The 23,328-nt window shown below is 36.2% G+C and overlaps 1 protein-coding gene across 9 annotated transcripts in view; it reads right to left on the reverse strand.

Annotated features, from left to right (window-relative positions):
- The window catches only part of ADD3 (adducin 3), a 168,261-nt gene that overhangs the window by 53,212 nt on the left and 91,721 nt on the right, over positions 1 to 23,328 (reverse strand). For 2 of the 9 annotated variants that reach the window (XM_074233743.1, XM_074233744.1), the window contains exon 1: positions 14,563 to 15,974. The exons of the other annotated variants lie outside the window; for them this stretch is intronic. The gene's annotated coding sequence lies outside the window, so the exon portion shown is untranslated. Of the gene's footprint in view, positions 1 to 14,562; positions 15,975 to 23,328 lie in introns of those variants that run through there. 9 annotated transcript variants of the gene reach the window in all.

Here is a 23,328-nt window from a genome sequence, read left to right on the forward strand (position 1 = left end):
TGTATATTCTCAGAAGGACATGCTTATCGGCTCTATCTGATTCTTTGAAAACAATCTTTAACCCACTGGATTGGGAACAAACATATCAAAATAGCCACTATCTACTATTAGGATTGTTATTGATTCCCATCAGCCTTATGTACATATTTGTTCCTAAACCTGAGATAAGGTGTGGTACAGTGGTTAGAAAGTCAGTCAGTTTTCCCAACTATAAAATAAGGGTAATAATACCACCCCGCCTCAGCAAATGAATTAATATTTGTAAAGTTCTGGGGCTTGACACAAGGTAGATGAAAATGAAATGCATCGGGCAACTAAGGTTCTGAGGTGAAGTTCCCTAGGCTAATGAAATAAGAGTTTTCATTCTTGTTCTTCACTTCTTTTGTGTTTAAATGCTGATCCTGAAGGAATGCTCTGAGAAGTCTCCTCAGATTCCCTCCAGGCTGCATGGCTACTCACAGACCTTGGAGGAGGTGGCAATCACTAACCTTCTCCCTTCTCCCCTTCTGGATAGATGGAGGACTCTCCTATGAGAACATCTTGCTTGACTTGCACTGTCATCTGATCTACTGATACAACATAAGGAACCCTGATCTGGCTGAACATCAGCCTTGCAACTGCACTTTTCTTTTCTATGTTAGTTTCCCAAATCAGAATGCCTGTCTGAAAACAAGGAATATTTTGTCTTTTTTCTTTTTATCCCCAACACTTAGGTCCTGTGCTTGGAGCAGAGAAAGTACATATTAAATCTTCATAAATCATTCATTCAATTCATGCAATGAGATGTGGGTATCCGTTTTTGGAAAGATGTTAGGATGGGTCAATGGGATGTTGCCCAGGGGAGGACTGCAAGATGACTCAAAATCAGGTCATATAATCATCGGTTGAAGAGACTGGTGATCCTCAGCTTGGAGAAAGAAACACTTCTGTGTAACAGTGGGTAAAGGTCACCAGTCTTCATGTATTTGAAAGGTTGTCACATAGAAATGGATTTAGACTTCTTCTGGGCTCAAGGGGTAGAATAGGTACAAAGCAATTTTGTTGTGATAAGAGGAAAAATCTTATTCACATTCTCCAGAAGAGGTTGCCTTAGCAGGCAGTGAATAAAAGTTTTATCTATATGTGTCCTGTTAGGAAGGCTTAAGAGATATTTTCTTTTCATGTAGGTATAGGATAGACAAAATAAACTTGAAGGCCTTTCCTAAATCTTAATTTCTGAAAATGATATATTCACTGAATTCAAGCACAGTTGGGGTACATCTGGATTTCTAATAATCATGGCTCAGTGTGGAAGACATTAGGCAAACACCATCTGATTTAAATCCTCATTGCTGATGATGAAATGATATTCTCAAAGTATTGAAAATAATAAAAATTACATAATAACACGGCACAGCTATAAAATTGTTAAATGTGAAGTCAAGCCCCTTCTCACCAATTCATATCAATGAATTGAATACCCATCTGCTTTTCTTAGATCTCTGCCCTTCTGAAACATTATTTCTTAAATATATATATTTAACCTAACCCTAACCCTAACCCTAACCCTAATTTGTATATTTATAACATAAAATCTAGATTTTAATATCAATTCCACAATGAAATCCATCATCCTTCCAAAAGGATACTGGTATCTGGATGACTTGGACTTATCCAACCCCCTTTCCTTAATAAAAGGTGTTTCATTATTGCATACAGTATTATGGGCAAATCCTAAACCCTCAGCTAAAAATTGGACTTTAGGACAAAAAAAAATATTAATCATTTTATAAATACTGACTAGTGATATTGACTACTCGTTTAGAACCTATAGAAAAGCAGACATACTTGTCAACATGAGAGAGTACTGTGAAAAAATTTCAACTTAACATAGTTTTCCATAAATTGGAATAGAACTGGTTACTTGACAGAAATACATCAGAAGAAATGAAAAAGGTTGGTTAGCTGTATGTACCCACCATGGACTACACAGTAAGTACTCCAAGTCGTGAGGTAAGGGAAGTTGATATAACAAGGTACAAAAAATGATATCTAGGTACTTGTTAATCTGACAAATCATGTGGCCACCTGGTACATAGGTAAAAGGATACTGACTTCTGAATATTGTCTTAGATATATTCAACCCCTTTTGTCTTAAAGACACATTACATACATACACATAAAGTCTATTTCATCATTTCCACATGGAAAAAGCAAGTATTGTCTCCTGCACTTGAGAAGTGGAACAACAAAACAAAGAAATCATAATTCGCTTAAAGACTTCAAGTCTTTGCATATCTGGAACTAATTCCTTTTATAAACTTTTTCAAAAACTACTATGTTATATAAAAAGATGAAATTAATTGATAGATACTAAAAGGGTATAAATTAACTTTAAATATTAAAAATATGAATATTTTCTAAGAAAGTTTTCTTATCATCTAAATTACAGAATAATCTAGAATTGTTTTCAATTGTTCCGAACATGAATAACTTGGAAAAACAAGTATGAGCTGAACTTTTAAAAATATAGTCTTGTAAAATAATGGGTAAAACAATTGAGCACAAAGATGCAATCCCTGAGGTCGGCTACAGTTTCTAAAAACACATGAACAGAGTGCCCTTTTGCCTCCTGTCCTCCTAAATATAGTGAGTGCTGCTTACACCCCTCAACTCTCATTTATCTAGAACATCGATTCTCTGGAAATTTGAAGAAAAAACATTTTTTTAAAGGGAATGTTGATGGAGACTAGCAGATTGATTACTCAAATGTGCCTCCCAGACATTTAGTTTCTCTTATTGAGTCCCCTGGTATCAGTGGAATCTTTAAAACTAAGAACCAGGAAGCGATCCAGAACTTGACAGCTTATGATAAACGAGAGGTTTTAAAAAGTGACTCACTAAGGGTTATGTCTTTTAAAGAGAGATTTATTGCCTTCAATTTCAGGAGATATCTTAAATCTACTTCTTTACTGTTTGATAGTGCTTAAGGGCAAAAAGCTATTCTTTAGTAGAAAGCAACAAAACTTTGCATATTTTAAAAAATATCCATTTTGTCATTTGTTCAACTCTAAACTTTAAAAGTTTAGAAGTCCCCTTTTAGAATTGCATGAACTGATGCTGAGCAAGATGAGCAGAACCAGAAAAATATTGTACACCCTATATGCAACATGGGGATGATGATCAATCTTGATGGACTTGCTCATCCCTTCATTGCAAACCACCAAGGAAAATTTTGGGCTATCTGCAATGGAGAATATCCAGAGAAAGAATTATGGACTTTGAACAAAGACCAAAGACTATTACCATCAAATCAGAAAAAAAATGTTTTTTATAATTTTGTAATTTTTGTAATTTGTAATTTTACTATCTCATATTTTATTTTTCTTTCTTAAAGATATGATTTCTCTGTCATCACATTCAACTGAGATCAATATATAATATGGAACCAATGTACTAACAGAATGCCTCCTGTGGGGGGTGGGGGAGGGAAGCAAGAATGGGGGGGAAATTGTAAAACTCAAAATAAATAAAATCTTTCTTAAAAAAATCCCCTTTTAACCAAAAAAAAAAATCATTTGTTAAATTTTCTTGAGCAACATTTGTACTTAAAACTTAATCCTAACTAAAACCCTATAAGCTCTCAAAGAAAACTGTGGCAAAGTGAGCAAGAAAGATTGAAATTTGTTTCTCTAAATGCTTGATACAAGGATTATTCAACCATTTCTAAAATTCTACTCCTTATTTAACTGGAAATGCAATTGCTAGGTAGGGGGGCTCATATACAAATCAAACTCAAGGAAAGACCAATACTAAGAGTGAAATCATTTTATAAAATAAAGCTCTCTGGCCTAAGAATATAGAAAACCAATTTTCAAACTGTGGATATTATCTAATCAGTTTGAAATTTTGTTGTTCTTCAGTCATATCTGAGTCTTCATGGCCCCATTTGGGGTTTTCTTGGCAAAGATACCAGAATGGTTTGCTATTTCCTTCTCCAGCTCATCTTGCAAATGGGAAAACTGAGGCAAACTGAGTTAAATGGCTTTCCCAGGGTCACCCAGTTAGTCTCTGAGGTCACATTTGAATTGAGGAAGATGAGTCTTCTTGATGTCAGGCCTGGACCTTTAAATGTTCAACTAAATGAGTAATTACTGTGCAGAACATTGTGGAGAAAGAGAAACATTATAGTATTATCTTGGTCTCCAAGGGGCTTCTCGTTTGGGTGACTTGAAATATAACTAAAACAAATAACATAGTAAAACAATACAGTGTATGATTAAGTGTCAAATGTCCAACTAATCCCATTTCAGGTGTTTGAGCTAAAGAAAGTAGTTTCATAGTTCTATACTATCAAATAGTCGAAAGAGTCAAATATAAAATCATAGGTAGCTAAACATTTCATTACAACAAACCAACTTAACTTAACTTGGATTTTCCCTGGCAGAGATGATTTCAAGGCCATCATTCTGGTCCTAAGCCCTGAAGATTCAAATTATTAACTGTACATGATAATGATACTTCGTTAGAAAATACCTAGTGATAAAATTTTTTCAACCACTAAAATAAACAAAAAACCCAAGCCTGTAATAATGTATTTTAGGAATGTGATAATAGTTAAAACATGCACTGAAAGAGATGCTTTGAAGACTCAGAGATCCCTTTTCACGTATTACCCACCATCACATACATGAATGATCAATTTGCTCTAAATTTTGTAGTTATATCAAAAAATGTTCATTTTGATATTATGTTTATTTAGTAGGGCACAAAGTAAATGTTTGTATATATTTTCAAAATCAACTCTACAGAAATGACAAAGAAAATTGCAGCTTAACTAAGATGTTTGGCATGTTTAGCAGCAATGAAACATGGGTAGATTCTATAATGACATGACCTTTGCAAACTACAATATTAGACTCGGAAGCAAAGTTTCCATGGAAATCTGAAGCAAACAGATGTGAATGTCCTTATTTCAAAAGATTTTGAACAAAAATTCTTTTGTGAAAATTTATGAGAATCTACAATAAATGCCAACCACATACCCAAGTTATGATGGATGGCCTCTTCCAACTAATCATATTGGAAATACAAATATTTCTTTTTGATTTAGTACTAAGATTGATTACGAACCTAAAATTGTTACAGGTACATAGATATCACAATATTAAAGGAGTATATCCTGATTTAAATACTCTATATCGCTATTTTAAGTATGAGATATTTTGAAATATATATATATATTTTAGATTTTTCAAGGCAATGGGGTTAAGTGGCTTGCCCAAGGCCACATGGCTAGGTAATTATTAAGTGTCTGAGGCCGGATTTTGAACTCAGGTAACTCCTGACTCCAAGGCCAGTGCTCTATCCACTGAACCACCTAGCCGCCCCAAGTATGAGATATTTTGTGAATATGTTTCTATTTCCTAGATGACCATGGGCAAGTCACTTCAATTCTTTCATCTTAATTTCATCATTTTAAAAATAGCTATAATAACATGCATACTATCTATCTCACAGAGTTGTTTTAGACTGTAAATTTTATAAAATTATGCAAATCTGAACTCACTGTTAGAGTTATCTTGTTATTAATCAAAATGAAAAATATTGCATGTCAATTTGCTACCTGTCTTCACTTACCTTCTGGTATGGAAAAAGATAAGATTTAATCTTGGAAAATCACTCTTTCAGATGTTCGAAACTGTCTTTCCCTTCTGTCGTAGTTGTAGGATAATAAGGTATACTATTATGGACTTCTCTTGGATGTCAGTAAAAAGTCTCTAGAAGAGACATATCAGGTTTATAACCTCACTGTCACCCTTGTCTTCTCACTCTTACTCCCTTCACATATCGAATCTATTCAAGTCTTGTTTGTACCTTCACAACATGTCCTATGCTCTCTACCAACACAGTTGCCACTCAAGTGCAGGTGGCAATAACCTTCTGGTCTCCCTGTCTCAAGTCTTTCTCCTCACCCTAATCCATTCACCACTTGGCCCCCAAAATGATTTTCATAAAGAGCAGGTCTGATCATGTTGTCTCCAAATATTTCCTGTCTAACAAATACGAAATGCTCTGTTCAGCCTTTAAATCTCGCAGTAAACTCTAGCCTTCTTGTCCTTTATGACCTAGCTACACTGACTTGCCTCCTTGGTTTGTTGTTTCTTCTACACATATCCCATCTCATGACTTAGGACTTTTCTCCCTTCCATCTCCACTGTGTATATGTCTTGTATGAGTACAATTACTTGCCTTAGAATGTGAGCTCCCTGAAGATAGGGATTGAATTTTTGCCTTTCATTGACTTCCCAATACTTAGCAGGATGTTGGGCATAGTGTTAAATATTAACAAATATTTCCTGTCTAACAAACATATCTGTCTAGGACAGCCCAGGACTTTGTAGGAGGCTCAAGAGAGTGGAAACACGAAGAGCTAAAGAAATGGATTTGGGGGGGCAGAGCCAAGATGGCGACAAGAAAGGATCCAGTCTTAGGAGCTCTCTGATAAAACTCAACTGCTAAGGACTCTAACTAAACTTTCAAGAGACAGAACCCACAAAGGGACCCAGTGAGGCAGTTCTCCTACTCAAGGTAACCTGGAAAAGAGCAGAAAGGTTCTGTTCCCCGGGTCAGAGGGGCGGCTTGCCAGAGGGGTGGCCCACCAGAGCCAAAGAACTTCAGCCTCCTGGAGGCAGCCCCAGGGCGCTGGGAGTCACAGCTCACAGCAGCGGAGGAGTCTTCTGAGCTGCACCCTGAGGAGCACCAGGCACTAAGTGGGGGAACAGCCGGGGACCTCTGCCAGAGCAAGCACATGGAGCCCAGCCCTCAGGGCACACAGCAAGCAGCTTGGTCTTTCTGCAGCCCAGATATGGAAACAGAAGCAGGCAGAGTGGTAAGTAGGAGCCCCCAGGGTATGAGCCCACTGAGCTGAGGGAGGGGAGTGAAGAGAGACTGCAGAGTTCTGTCCTCTGCCTCTGGAACAAGACTTTGGGGCTCTGACCACATTCAGATCATGATCGCAGTCTAGGCCCCCCCATAGAACAACAGGACCCCCCCCCCACCTCAGCCCTGTGGCAGAGGGAGGTGCTTATGGTCATTCACAGACCAGGAGGGAGGACAGAGCCTCACACACTAAGACCCTTGTGGGAGTGGCCCAAAAGCTCAAGAAGCACCCCAAAACCAGGCCCAGGCTGGGAAAATGAGCAAGCAGAGAAACAAAAGGAAGACTATTGAGAAATATTTTGCAAATGAGCCCAAGAAGGCTCAAAATACTCAGTCTGAAGATGAGGAAGCACAAGCTCCTGCATCTAAAGACTCCAAGAAAAACAGAAATTGGGCTCAGCTATGACAGAGCTCAAAAAAGACTTTGAAAATCAAATGAGGGAGTTGGAAGAAAAACTGGGAAAAGAAAGGAGAGAGATGCAGGAAAAACATGAAAATGAAGTCAGCAGCTTAGTCAAGGAAATCCAAAAAAATGCTGAAGAAAATAGCATGCTAAAAACCAGCTTAGGTCAAATGGATAAAACAGTTCAAAAAGTTATTGAGGAGAAGAATGCTTTAAAAAGCAAAATTGGCCAGATGGAAAAAGAGATAAGAAAACTCTCTGAGGAGAACAAATCCTTTAGACAAAGAATAGAATTCAGGGAGATTGATGAATTTACCAGAAATCAGGAGTCAATACTTCAAAACCAAATAAATGAAAAAATTAGAAGAAAATGTGAACTATCTCATTGAAAAAAACAACTGATATGGAAAACAGACTTAGGAAAGATAATTTAAAAATTATTGGAATACCTGAAAGTCATGATCAGGAAAAGAGCCTTGACATCATTTTCAAAGAATTACTACAGGAAAATTGCCCTGATATTCTAGAAGCAGAGAGCAAAATAGAAATGGAGAGAATCCACTGAGCCCCCTGAGAAAGAGATCCTAAAAAACCAACCCCTAGGAATATTATAGCCAAGTTCCAGAACTTCCAAGTCAAAGAGAAAATATTACAAGCAGTCAGAAGGACACAGTTCAAATATCGTGGAGCCGCAGTCAGGATCACACAGGACTTAGCAGCAACTACATTAGAAGCTCGTAGGGCTTGGAATACAATATACCGGAAGGCAAAAGAGCTTAGAATGCAGCCAAGAATGAACTACCCAGCAAGGCTGAATGTCCTCTTCCAGGGAAAAAGATGACTTTCAATGAACCAGGGGAATTTCAAATGTTCCTTTTGGAATGGCCAGAGCTGAACAGAAGTTTTGATCTTCGGATACAGGACTCAGGTGAAGCATGGAGATTGGAGGAGAGGGGGGAAATATGAAGGACTTAATGAGGATGAACTGCATGTATTCCTGCATAGAAAAATGACACTTATAATACTCATATGAACCTTCTCAGTTAATAGAGCTGGTAGAGGGAGCTTTTATAGTTGAAGCACAGGAGAAAGCTGAATTCGAAGATAAAATATGGTGTAAAAATGGAGTCAATAGAAAAAAAGAGAAATGGAATGGGAGAAAGAAAAAGGAGAGGGGGAATAGTTCAAGATATTTCACATAATAAGATTTTTTTTATTACAATGAGCTATTGCAATGATATGGAAGGGGGGGAGGCAAGGGGGAATGAGGGAACCTTTGCTCTCATCAGAGATGGCTAGGAGAGGAAACAGCATATATACTCAATGGGGTATAGACATCTAGAGTAAGAAGGAGGGGGGAACAGGGGGAAGGGGTGGGGATGTGAATAAAGGAGGAGAGGATGGACCATGGTGGGTGAGTGGTCAGATATAACACATTTTCTTTTTTACTTCTTGCAAGGGGCTGGGATTGGAAGGCCTGCCCAGGACCATAGGCCCAGGTGGATTCTGGGCCTAAGGGGTGGTATGGGGTCTCAGGGCTTCTTGGCCCCAGGACCAGGGATCTGTCTGCTGGACCACTCAGCGACCCTACAGCAGAGTCAGAGTGAAAGGAGAGAGAAAATATAGTACATGGTAGTGGAGAAATAAGAAAGGAGGGAGTTGCAATCAGCAATGGCAATGGTGGAAAAATATGGAAGTAACTTTTGTAATGGGCTTATTATAAAGAATGTGATTCACCCGTAACAGAGTTGTTGGTGTTGGAACAAAGACTGAAGCACATTTTTGTTATTATTATTTGGGGGAGGGTGCAGGGCAAGTGGGGCTGGGTGGCCTGCCTGGGGCCACATAGCAGGGTGATCTTTGGGTGTCTTGGGCCGGATTTGGACCCAGTTGCTCCTGGCTCAAGGGTCAATGCTCTGTCTGCCACCCAGCCACCCCTACTATTATTACTATTTTTATTTTATTTTGGGTCTTTCTTTTTTCTTCTTTTTGGTTTTTGCAGGGCAGTGGGGATCGGGTGGCTTGCATGTCACATGGCTGGGTGATTGTTGGGTTTACGAGGCTGGATATGGACTTGGGTGCTCATGGCTCCAGGGCTGGTGCTTCATCCATTGCACCACCTGGCCATACCTACAATTATTACTATTATTTTTTTAATTTTAATTTTTTTCTCTCCCCTTTACTTTTTTCGCCCAAAGCAAGTCTATCTATATTCATGGGGGAGGGGTATTTTGTTTACTTGTAAACAAGAATATTTTTATTAATTTAAAAAAAAATTTGTACAAAATGAGAATAAAAAATTTTTTAAAAAAAACCCATGATGTACAAGGTCCTACATTCATACTGGGGACCTAGAGACAAATTGGGATACAAAGACAAAATGTGCTGCTAAAAGTTAAAATCCAAAATGTTGTGATTTGATTCATAATAGGGGAGTAGTTTAAAGAAATCTGTGATCAATACTTTTGTAAAAAAAAGGATGTTTATACAAAGTCAGAAGTTACCCACAGTTTACCTACTTTGAAAAGTTTGTATTTCATATGGCAAGATTTGAGGTATGTTTGTAGTTTTGGCAAGACTTTGGCACATTAGTACAAGAAGGAAAAACTCATTTAAAATGATAAATCCTTAGTAAATTAATAATCTATACCCTAAAATTCTAGACTTGAGGAACATAGGCTCAGTGGAGGGAAGTCTTTTAGATTTTAAGGTCTGTTTTTTTGTTGTTGCTTAGTTATTTTCAATTGTTTGACCTTTTTTGTGACCCCATATTGGGATTTTCTCAGCAAAAATCATAGAGTGGTTTAGCATTTTATATGTGAGAACTGAGGCAGCAGGGTTAAAGGATTTGTCCAGAGTCATAAAGCTATTAAGTGTTTGAGATCACATTTGAACTCTCGGTCTGGCACTACTGCACTCCCAAGCCATACTTTTTCTTCTACCATCCTTCTTTAAAATTGGGCGTGTGGCTGTATAGTATTTCAATAAATGTTCTCCAGTAATGTCAGAAAAAATGAATTAACCTTGAAAAGTTCTGCCTGGCACATGAATAAATTAATAACATTTTCCCCCTTTCTTCATTACCTTTATTTCTGTTGAATTTGTCATTCTTGTTTTTTGAATTTGCAATATATTTCATTCCCCCCCATTTACATGTTAAAAACAATTTTCAAAACATTTTAAAAAAAGTTTTGAGTTCCAGATTTTCTCTCTCCCCTCCTGAAGATGGTAGGCAGTCAGATACAGGTTACATGCATTCGTTTAAAACATTTCCATCTTAGTAATTTTGTATAAGAAGATTTGAATGAAAGCAAATGAAAGAAAGAAATTGTATACTTCAGTGTGTAGCAAAAACAATATCAGTTCTTTCTCTGAAGATGGATAGTAAGCTTTATTAGTCCTTTGGGATTGCCTTGGATCATTGTATTGCTAACAATAATTAAGACATTCACAAATGTTCATCGAACAATATTACTGTTACTATATATATAATGTTCTCTTGATTCTATTTGCTTCATTTTACATCAGTTGATCTAAGTCTTCCCAGGTTTTTCTGAAATTATCCTGCTTGTCATTTATTAGAGCACAAATATTCCATTACAATCATATACCATGGCTTGTTTAGTCAGTCCCTGGTTGATGAGTATCCCTTTGATTTCAAATTCTTATCTATTACAAAAAGATTCTATAAATATTTTTTGTAGAAATAGGTTCCTTTCTTGGATGCCTTTGGGATATTTCTGGATCAAAGAGTATGCATAGTTATGGAGCCTATGGGCATAGTTTCAAATTGCTTTCCAGAATTAATAATATTTTTGAATGAATTTAGCTTATGTCTCTACTTAAATTACTACATTTCCTATTTTTATTAGTTTTATAGATGCATATTCATGACTAATAACTAATCAACCTTAATGGATTTGTTCATCTCATCAGTGCAATAATCAGGGACAATTTTAGGGTATCTGCAATGGAGAATAACATCTGTATCTAAAGGAAGAATTGTGGAGTTTAAACAAAGACCAAAAAGTATTATCTTCAATTAAAAAAAAAGTTCTCCTATGTATTACATAATTTTTCTATCTCATATTTTATTTTTTCCTTAAGGATATGGGGGTTTGGGGGAGGAATTGAGGTTGGGGAAAATTGTAAAATTAAAAAAATAAAATAAAATAAAATAAGAAGATATTTACTGTAATGTGAATGCTTCCTCCACCAAGTTATTCTAGTCCTTCACTTGAGAGAATATACTGTGCCTCAGTTTTTATTTATATCCACTCAGTCCAATTCTGGACTCCATTTGATTTGCTGCCTCTTTCACATAGACTTGAACTTGGATTTTGACTTTTCCAAAGCTCACTAAAATTATACTCACAAGAAATAGGTACAGTAATCTTTTTAGTTGCTCTTCAAACCCACTCTGCTATCAAATAAAATGAAGGCTATATAAAACTTATTTGTATTAATGAATGGATATCTGGTACACATCTTAAACTAAATATTTCCAAAACAAAACTCACTATCTTTCCTCCTTTCGCTACTTCTCTTCTGTCTTTACTATTATTATAAAGGGCAAAACCATCCTCCAGGTTCCTTTAGGCTCAAAGTCAATAAGTTATCCTCAACTTCGCACTATCTTGTAACTTCCTTTCCCTCCCACCACCCCAATTCTTAACTGTTGCCATGGCCTGTCTTTTTTACCTCTGCAAGATTTCTCCTATATGTCCTGTTCTCTCTGATACTGCTGTAACAGACTCCCGTCATCTTATGCCTGCTGGTGGGTTGGCCAGCCTCAAGTCTCTTCCCCACTCTAATGCATACTTCAGTGATATTCCTAAAATGTAGATCTGACCATGTCAATCCCTCTAGGCAATAAACTCTGGTGACTTCCTATAACCTCTGGGATCAAATACAAATATTTGGCTTTCAAAGCTCTTCATAACCCAGCTCCCATCTTCCTTTCTAATTTTCTTATTCCGTATTCCTTACACCCCAATATATACTCTTCAATTCAGTGACACTAGCCTTCTGGATATTTCATAAATAAGACATCTCTGATCTCTGCGCATTTTTTTCTGGGTGTGTCTTATTCCTGGAATGACAGCATTCTTCAACTCCACCTCCTTATTCCCCACCTTTAAGCCCCAAATATAATCTCATTTTTTTTTGGCAGTAAGCCTTTCCTAACTCCTCTTAATTTTAGTGCTTCCCTTCTATTAATTATTTTCTTTTCATCCTGTACAAAGCTTGTTTTGTACATATTTTTTTACACATGATGGCCCTACTTTAAATGTTAGCCTTTTGAGGGCAGAGGTTGTCTTTTGCCTCTTTTTATGTCTCCAACATTTGGAATAGTGCTTGACATATATATAGTAGATGCTTAATAAATGTTTATTGATTGATAGGTTACTATTAAATATTTCCATTCTATTTTTTAAGTTTTATTGTGAATATGTACTTTGAAATAATGAAATGCTGTTAATAATGATTATTAAGAATCTTAATGAAAGCATTGCTGGTATTACAACCAGTGATTTTCCTTCTATATTAGAAATAAAAAGGCCAGATGATCCAAAGAAATAATTCTTATAATAGCACAGTATCCTGGATCAGAGTCTCATATCAGAATCCAAGAATAATATTCTAATTCCATTATCAGCTTTCTAAATTATACTTCCTACTTGGAAGATGACCTGAAATGGCTTAATTTTATTTGTTCCTTTATATAGGTAGAAATGATTACAGTAAGTCTAAAATTCATCATTAGCTTAAGTACTGTTTTCCTCTTCCCTTTTAAAAGATTGTAAAGTACTTTATGTTCATTATTTGTTGATGGTCAAACTGATTCTGAAGACTACTCAAAGCTTTCTTTTAGGATACTGCTTAAAAGAAAGTAAATGTTGGTTTAGTTATTGTTCACTGTAGTTGCCTCAGCAAGATAATACATTGGAGGAGGGGGGACCATTCCCTGGAAGGAAGTGATTTCCCACTGGCCAAGGCTTGTTCATTATAGGAGAAATAGCAGTTCTCTTCTTTAAGTGCATAATGGAAGAGAGGAATGATGGGATTCTTTTTTGTTTGAAGAGCTTTTTTTTTTGCTTCAACTCAAACTATTGTCTATTTGGAAGACTAATTTTTTGAACTGTTTTCTTAAAACAGCTTCAAAATGCTTTAGAGAAACTTTGTTCAACATCCTGCAGACAGCAACATCCTGTATATCTTAAGCAAGCTATGAGAATTTCCTCAGCTGATGTATTAATACCACAAAGCTTGAATGATAACAATGGTCGGATTGGGTCCTCAAAGCCTAGAACAACCATTGGCAAGCTACCATTTAGTGAGAGTAATAGTTTTCAAAATCAATCAAACATACTAGGCACAGCTGTTCCAACAAGATTTTAATCTCATATATGAATTTTAGCAGATGATACTCATGTGAGTAGACCTAAGTTTAATTTAATTGTTTACTTCTTTTTAAAAAGTAGAGCTGAAAGAAAATAATGTCATTAGTGCATACAAAAGTTGCTCTAATAGGACAGCAGGATTGTTAGCTATGCTAATTCATAATAAAAAATATGCTTCAACTCAATTATTTTCACAGAATTTCTTAAACCAAAGATAATAGGGGAAAACTTTCTTAAGAGTACCACTGCCTAAAAGAGACCTGGAAAATTATCACACTGAAAAAAACAAAAGTATGTTATTTTAAGTAGTTGGCAATAGGAATTTGTGGCATAGAATCAACATTCAATACCAGTTGTTATGTTGTACCCTAATATTTTAGGGTTTTGAAAACCCACTCTCTTAGAAATGAGTCAGCCTTCAACTGATAGCAATTTCCATTTAACATTTAAATTGCATTTTATGCTTTATAACATTTTTTCTCACAATTCTCTGAGGAAAGTAGGACAAATATTATTACCTCTTGTTTTACAGATGCATAAGTTGGGACACAAAGAAATTAACTTACTTGTTCCAGTATGAGGAAAAGATAATTCTAGAAATGTAGAGAAAACCTCTGGGGCCATGATCACTGGAAAAGCTATGCAGTTTCAGTTTGTCTCATTTTTTGACACAGAGCAAGAAACTTCAGTTTTGTAGGCCTCAGTTTCATCATTAGGAGACTGGGATTAGAGCACCTTGAAGGTCATTTCCTACTAACAGTTTATAATCTATAATCTTATGGTTAAATTTATAACAGTAGTCTCCCTATAAATAGGATTAAAAAGTCCTCCTACCTTTAGTTAGTTGTCCTCTTGCTGCAATTCAACAAATGGAACCCAAACTCTAACATGGTCTTGCTTTTAAATCATCTGTCATTTGAAGATATGACCAAGATGAAGATATGAAATTCAGAATGCCAAAAATCCTTTTTGAAGAGCAGCATAAATTCCTGCTTCTGTAACTCTGTAACTTAGTAGGCAGGATGATGGGTTAAAGTTCGGCACTCAGGTTGCTTCCTCAGCACCAAATCAGAAAGCTCTAGTTAAGTCCATTGATGTCAGTTTTGGTATTCAATGAAGCAAGGAAATGGATTAGAGGGCTAGAATACGAAAACAATATTAAACAGGGAGACTAAAGCCAAGTACCAAAGCCCTCAGCTCAACTGTGTATGGCTGGCTTCACTGAAAATTACAAGGATCCTTTTAAACACATATTCACACTCACAAACATACTTATACTTGTGCATACTCTCCCTCTCTTGTAGTCAAGTTTTGAAAAAAGTTTTGTCTTAGGGACATGGATTTAACCTGTGACTTCATTTATAGCAGAATCTCTCACCAATCTCTCAGCAGAATCTCTTTACCAATACAAGAATGCCCTCTGAAACTTAGGAAGAAAGAGGTTTATCATGCAGGATATGATGGCAGTATATGTAAAAGGCAGGATATGAACCCAGCTCTCCCTGGCTCTGAAGTCAGTTTTTTTTAACCAATACCTAGCTCTATCTTCATGAGCTTCATAAACTTGTATCTAAGCCTTGATAGATTTTATTATGCATGAAAATGGAAAATATAACATCGTCAGCTTAAATGTGGTAAAACAGCAATCACATTTTTTCAGGATAACTTTGAATATGTTAAAAATGGAAATATAAAAAGATAGATGCAATTAGGATTAATTTTTCCCCACACAATTTAAATTAAGAAAATTGGATCTGCTCAATGTGGGAAAATACATGAACCACTCACTCCCTTGTGAGGTGGTTGAAGTATTTTTTTTCAGCTCATTAGGATATCACCTGGGTCAATGAAAAAATAATTTACTAAACAATTTATTCTAGGGAAAAAAAAAGAAGTCATCTTTCTAAACTGAAAAATTATTGTCTTACCAGACAAGATTCCCTCATGAGTTGCCCCTGAGTAATATATAATAGTATGGTAACACTGAAGACCATCAAAGTGTCTTTTACTATGAGAGAGGAAACCCTAGTCATAAGATGAAGTAGGGATACCCCTTATCATCTTCTTATTAATGCCTGCAATTCTCTTTCTGCCATGAAACTTGAATTAGAAAAGTGCAGGTAGGAGAGAAGATAGAACCCTGTTACATCCAGAGAATACTTTGACGTATGGAATTACAGAGTCAATTTTATGTTGAATACATTGAGTATTTAAAACTGGAAATTTGACAATAAACAAAAAAATCTTATATATTATTTTTCTAAAACAGTTATAAAAGACAAGGAATCCTAATAAGGACATTTTTAGGAAAACTCAAACATATTAATAAAATAGAAACAGAATGAAAGAATTTTGTTTTGGAAATCCTTAAAGAAGCAAATGCTTCTTTCCTTTCACTAACTCGAACTAATTTTTCTTAAATTATCAATATAGGCCAGACATATTCTGAAAAATGGTTTGCAAGCTTCACCAGAATGCCAAGGTGGGGGGGGGGGTTGTCCATAATGTATAGAAAGGTTAAAGAACCCCTGCCTTAATTCAATAAATATCTTCTGAATATCTATGATATGTCAAGTACTATTTATAACCTGGTCCAAACTTGTCTTTTTTTTTTTTTGCAAGGCAAATGGGCTTAAGTGGCTTGCCCAAGGCCACACAGTTAGGTAATTATTAAGTGTCTGAGGCGGGATTTGAACCCAGGTACTCCTGACTCCAGGGTCAGTGCTCTATCCACTGCACCACCTAGCTGCCCCCAAACTTGTCATTTTATAAATGAGAAAACAGTCTGAAAAATAAATGAGGAGCCCAAGGACACATGACTTGTCAATAGCAAAGGAAAAATCAGAGAGCCCCTTGTTAAACCCCTACATTAGTGTTTCCTCTGACAGATCTCTTGTATTTTACTTAGCATTCTTTTATATGAGAAACAGTCAAAGAGAATAACTATCAATTTGCAGATACTGAAACTGAAATGGAAATATATTTAAAGGGGTAGCTAGGTGGTGCAGTGGATAGAGCACGAGTCCTGGAGTTAGGAGGACCTATGTTCAAATTTAATCTCAGACACTTAATAATTACCTAACTTGGGTGAATCACTTAACCCCATTGTCTTGCAAAAACAAAAACAAAAAGTCTGATTTAGTCAGTTAGATTTAAGTTGGATTCAAAATTAATAGATTGGAGCCCCCCAAAAGAAACTATCTTTCATCCTTGAATGTCTACTGCTTTAGTCATCAGAATCACCTTACTTTTTGAATTGTAAAATTATTTGTGATAAGTGGGGGGGCAGTTGCATAAATTCTCCATTAAAAATTATGATAGCACCATCATTTCAATTCAAATGAAAATGTGAAGGAGATAACGTTCTATACAGATCCTAACAGAAGTCTGTCTAACCAGACTCTTATTAAGTCAAATATAATAAGGCAATTAATGTGAATTTCAAGCTCAGTCACAAAATAAAACCCTTATACATTAAGAAAAAAGGTCAACCCCTATTAAAAAAAAAACCTTAACATGAGCTGTATTGAGCCACAATAACTCAGCTGTAATTCAACTTAGCACTCACGTCACTAATTCTAGAGAGCACAGAAGCATAGAAAAGACAAAGCAATGAACAAAATTTTGGTCCCCCCCCCCAACTCTTCTATCAAATACACAGCAGTAACAGGGACAAAGCATCATTATAGGAGAAATAAAGGCTCTTTAGATGCTGGCTTTTTTATTCAATGAACCCACTCTTACACACAAAGTTCATGCCACGATGTCTCGGAACGCAGTATTGCCAGGGTATGCTAAAAATGGACCTGATAAGTTAAGCATATAAAGCAAAATCCAAGTATTTCTGCATTAAGAACTGTTTAAATCTATAACATATCAGACAAGCTTATATAAATAGTAAAGTTTGTTTCAATAGTTTATGTCATCACAAACTTTTGGTTTAAAAAAAAATCCCCATATTTACTATCCAAATTGATTGAATATTAAGTTTCTTTGCAACTTTTTAAACCCTTCAGAAACAAAAATCTAAAGTATTAGCAGAGTGGCAAAGTCCAGTGGATTCTCCTAACCAGGATATTTTGGCAGTCTATCAGTAGCTGGCACAGAATTATCTATCTATAGGCAGTATATCTCTTTATCTATTGATAGTCATTGTAACAGAAAACTCATTACTTAAGAAAAAAGAAATGAGGTTTTTTAAAAAAAATTTCTTAAACTGGTTAGCGTGTGGCAATTCTGATGCAATGCTGCCCTAAAAATGAACTTTGTTATAAACAGCAAGATATCCCCAGTAAATGTGGTTAGAGCAAGGGTGGAGTACACTCTGGGGGAAATAACACACCCCTGCTAGCTTTAGCTAAACCAAGTTTTGCATGTTAATAAAGTTTTCCAGGTTTTCTCAGACTTAGCTGTCACATTTGTTTATGAATTCTCAAAGTAATGAGGGAGGTGGGAGTATATATCTTCTATCAGTCTCCCCACCTTAGTATGAGAGACAGATTTTTTTTCCAGGTACCTGCTGTTTGTAAATGAAAAATGAGAGGTAGGTCAGGCCAGCCAACCAACAGAAGAACACTAGGCAGAAGAGAACTGGTAAAAGGGAAGTCAGAATATGCCAACTTCCAAGTTTAGAAATAGTAGGTTTTATATATCCCAAGGCATGAAAAAAAGTTGCAATTGGTTTGATATTTCACTTTGATCTGTTTTTCAGAATCTCAAAACTATGAAGATGAGCAAATTCCCTAAAATCCTCACTAATACTTCAGCTAATCTAGTCTCACAAAAGACAGCACTAGGAGAATGCTGCTTGCCAACAAATGAGTTTTGATGGAGAATGATTACCAGTGCTTCATCTCTAATTTGGCTTTGTGATTTGATCGCATATAATGTAAAAATAAGTTTGAAGAAAATGGTCAGCACATGCTCTTCCAAAGCAAACCATTTTTGTTTATACCAAAGACTCTGTCTTTTTATTTCACAACTACCACCCACTCTCTAAACAAGTGATTCAATGTTCCATAGGAATTTTAATTGTTTCCATGACTTTCTACCTGCCAAAAAAGACCTTACTCTACAGGGTACACATAAGAGACCCTTTTAAAAACTGTTTTGGTTTTTTTTTAAAGGCAGAGTTCAAGACTAAATTTTTTTTTACCTACATGCAAGTTTTCCTCAGTGTTATTGAATAACATATCCTCATCCTTCCCCAAAGATAGCCATCACTGAATTCTCAATAGTTAGAAGATACCATAGAATGTAAGGGAAATATCTAGAAACAAGCCACAAAATTGTTGAGACCAAAAAAAAAACCTTAACAATACAATGAAGAGATTATATGACCATATTGACCCCCATTCCCTCCTTCCCACTCAACCCCCCGTCCCCCAACTCCAGTATAATAAATCAGCTTACTTCATTAGATTTCAGGTATTTTGGATGGTACCCTGCAAGCAAGCCTTCTCTAAGAATATTTAAAGGGAGATCTAACAGACCTAATATTCCTTTATATTGCCAAATTATGTGAGCAACATGTTATTCTTAGCATGTTATGAAGTAAACTATATTTTGCTTCAAGCAGAACTGGGTTCTAGTCCTACAATCAGCTGAGCACATCCCTCAATTCTCTGCATTTCAGCACAATCATCTTTAAATAAAAGAATTGAACTAGACTATAGGTTTGCAGATTTTCAGCTAGGAAGAACTTCAGTGATCATTTAGACCAAACCTCTTAAGTGAGGACAAAGACCCAGAGAGATGAAGTTACTTGACTTTTGTCACACAGGTAGTCGCCCAATTTAACCAATTTCCTTTGAGTCCAGTGATGGTTTTCTAATGGAGGAATTGTTTCCACTCCTGGGAATTTAGGGAAGAAAGCTGCCCTTAGTTGGGGATAGCAGGTAAGACAGAGACCCTGGGACACCAACAGAAGGACTAGAAGAGATAAGAGAGGAAAATTCACCCCAGAAGAAAAATTTGGTAGTTTTAGAGATAATCCAGTCTAAAAAAAATCTCTTCTGCACTGAGTATACAAAAACAAAGGAAAACTGGAGTTAAAATGGAGCTTATATTTCATGGTATGGGATGGGGTGGAATATATATATATATATAATTTAACCCAAAAGTCCATGTAAGATCATTTGAGGAGGGGAAAGTATTAAACAACCATGGGGAATTGAATTCGGAAAGACCTGTGTGGGTGATAGCTTATGACCCTGACTGAAGCTAGGGATTTAAGAGTGAAGGTGACAAGGAAGTATAAAGGAATAGCCAGGGGAGACTGAATGCCAAATTCACCTCCAATCCTCTATTCACTGTGCCACCCGGATACAGGAAAACGGTTTACTATTTTAAAACTATTATCACTGGGGTATTATCTAAGCCATAGGATCTTGTTCAGGATGGTTGATCGGGGAGGAAAAGTAAGCCTCTTCTGTCCATTATTAACAACCATATACTCACATAAAAGACAACTCCAGATATTGATTGCTCTCTATTCAAGCTCTTTCATTAGACTTTAAGCTTCTTGAGGGCAATAACTTGTTTTATTGTTGTCTTTGTATCCCCCAAATAGAATAGCATCTGATACATAGTAAATTCTTGTTGAATTGAAGAGGACTTAAGGTGGGCAAGGCCCAGTTTCAGTTTGAGTGTGGTCTGAGGTTACAACCCTCTACTTGGGCTAGAAGGTAGTAGAAATAGAGTAGAAGGGATGCCTGAGAAGTTTCACACTAAATATTAGTGCTTAGAGGCCAGACACCCCAACCTCTTCTTCCCTTTCCCCAATTCATCCTCAATGAAAAGTTTAAAAATCAAGGATAATTCATCACCATATGCCCTCCTGAACTCTACTTGTGAGGAATACAATCTGATGGGAGTCTTTGTGGGTTGTGGGAAGAGGAAATGTCCTGTTAGGACTTCTCCAACATGAGTAAGGGTAGATGGAGCTGGGAAGGTTGGTAGACCCACTTACTTTCACCTCAGCAGACTACAACCAATCTACTGCCTATCCCTTACCCTCATCCCCATCCTGTCCTGTTATGGTGCTCCACTCTTTCCAAGTTTTGTTTCAGCTAGTCAACTTCACCACTTATTTACTAAGCAATTACCATATCCAGAGCATTATGTTAGGTCCTAAGAGAGATGACAAAGATTAAACAAAAATGTTGTCCCTGGGGCAGCTAGGTGGCACAGTGGAATAGAGCACCAGCCCTGGAGTCAGGAGGACCTGAGTTCAAATATGGCCTCAGATACTTAATAATGACCTTTGGCAGGTCACATAACTCCATTGCCTTGTAAAAGCTAAAAAAGAAAAATGACTAAAAATGTTGTCCCTATTCTCTCAGAGTTCATAATTTATTAAATGGGTGCAACACAGGCAGCTAGGTAGTTCAGTAGATAGAAAGCTGAACCTAAAGTCAGGAAGATGTGAGTTCAAATCTCATTGTAGACACTTACTAGCTGAGTGACCTCAGGCAAATCACAACCTTAGTTTGCCTTAATTCACTGGAAAAGGAAATGGCAAACCACTTCAGTATCTGCAAAAAAAAAAAACCCAAAAAGACCCATGGGCAATATTGACTTGCTATGGTCCATAGGGTCATCAAGAATCATCATGACTGAAAAAGACACTATGTACACAACTAATCAGTATGAAACAATACTCTAACAAACAAAAATGTGTACCATTACTGAGGAGATAATGGAAACCTTTGAGCTGAACCTTAAAGGATGAATTGAATTTTAATAAGCAGATTTTGATGGGAAGTGGCAAAAGGTATATCAGGTACACAGAATATTTCTGAAGTTTTAGGATTATAATGCAATATGTTTTTGATGGAGTGATCTTATTTATGACTATATGAATGAATAACCATAAAGCAGTTTGCTACCTTAAATTCACTGAACCAAAAGCACTTGTTGGAGTTTTTCTTCAGCAGACTCTCATCTTAGTACTCTTGAATTTGCATTTTGCTGGAAATATCTATTTTCAAGTCAAACTTGACTTTCCCAGCTGCAGAGGAAATGACAAGAAAAGAAAAACATGGCCAACAGATATCAACAATTAATTCCATGCACAACTACCCAGCTGTTTGTGCATGGAAGAATCAGCCAGATTCCTTTTGGGGTTTTCACCACTGAAAACTGATACTGCGCTTTCAGAGACACAAGCTGTTTGTAACATGTCAGGAATGTGAGTAAGATCACAAAAAGTTGAAGAGGCTAAAATGAAATCCAGAGCTAACTCTCTTTAGTATTTTCCAGTATAATTTCTGAAAAACCTACATACATCTATTTTTTTATATATGAGTACACAAACCCACTTTTTGAAACTCACTGAAAAATATTTCCCCTCTGATAAGAATGGAAAACTGCCAACTATGTCAGAGTCATTATCCAGAACAGACATTGATTTATCAGCAAAGGTATGACATTCTCAGGAATCCATATAACCAAAGAACATTGAATTTGGCAAGTCCTTTTAGATTATAACTTCTTGTGCAATGCTTTAAAAGTTTCCTTATAAATATGAAAGTTACTAGGAGTTAATATTTTGCCCAAGGATAAAAAGAAAAGCAGGTTCTTCTGCCCAATTCTCTTTACACACTTTCCATGACATACAAATTGGGTTATTCAACATTCTCCATTTTGTCCTGCTTTGGCCTTCCTGTATGCATTTGTATTTGTATAAGCCCAACTCCATTTCTTGAAAGAGAACACCATTTTGAACATTGAATTATTTTATTTCTAACATGGTCTAAGTCAGGTGCCATTTTCTCCATAACTTTCCTACAGTTACAGATAAAAATGATATCTGGAAGTCATGAATCTTGGTCACAGATGAACTCAGAGCCAATAATGCCTCCAGAGAATCTATCTCCCTGTTTTTATAGATAAGTGGGATAAAATAATTTTTATTTTATTTTAGGATTTTGCAAGGCAAATGGGGTTAAGTGGCTTGCCCAAGGCCACACAGCTAGGTAATTATTAAGTGTCTGAGGCTGGATTTGAACTCAGGTACTCCTGACTCCAGGGCTGGTGCTCTATGCACTGTGCCACCTAGTCATCCTTTTTTTTTTTGTTATTGAACCCAAATTTTATTCATCATGAAATTCATTCCCAAAGCTAAAAGTAATTTCTACATTCCATGAATCTCTCAACCTACTATTTGACCACTCATATATGCATTTTACAGTATAATTTGCAAAGGTCAAAATTTTCAGTTTTTATTCCCATTGTGCCTAGTACAAAAACACAATACTCTGCACGCAATAAAGTCTAACTACAAGTTCTTTTTAAAAATAGAAGATGTGACTTTATTATAATGTTTTCCCTAAACACTGATAAATAGCTAATACAACTTGTTGCTGGATTCACACCAATTCAATTAATTTTCCTCATCTGTAAAATGTGGGGGGTTGAACCTTTGAATTACATTCTAGCTCCAAGTATATATTTCTAATTGAACTTGAAGTTTATCAGAGACTAAAAAAAATCAAAGCCTTCCAACAGAGAGTGGAATACAAATGAAAACAAAACAGAAGAACTGAAAAGAGGTGTTTTCCTTTTAAACAAATGAATTTAGTCAAGGGAACATTTGAG

This window comes from Macrotis lagotis, chromosome 4 (assembly GCF_037893015.1).
Source record: "Macrotis lagotis isolate mMagLag1 chromosome 4, bilby.v1.9.chrom.fasta, whole genome shotgun sequence".
Lineage (NCBI taxonomy): Eukaryota > Metazoa > Chordata > Mammalia > Peramelemorphia > Peramelidae > Macrotis > Macrotis lagotis.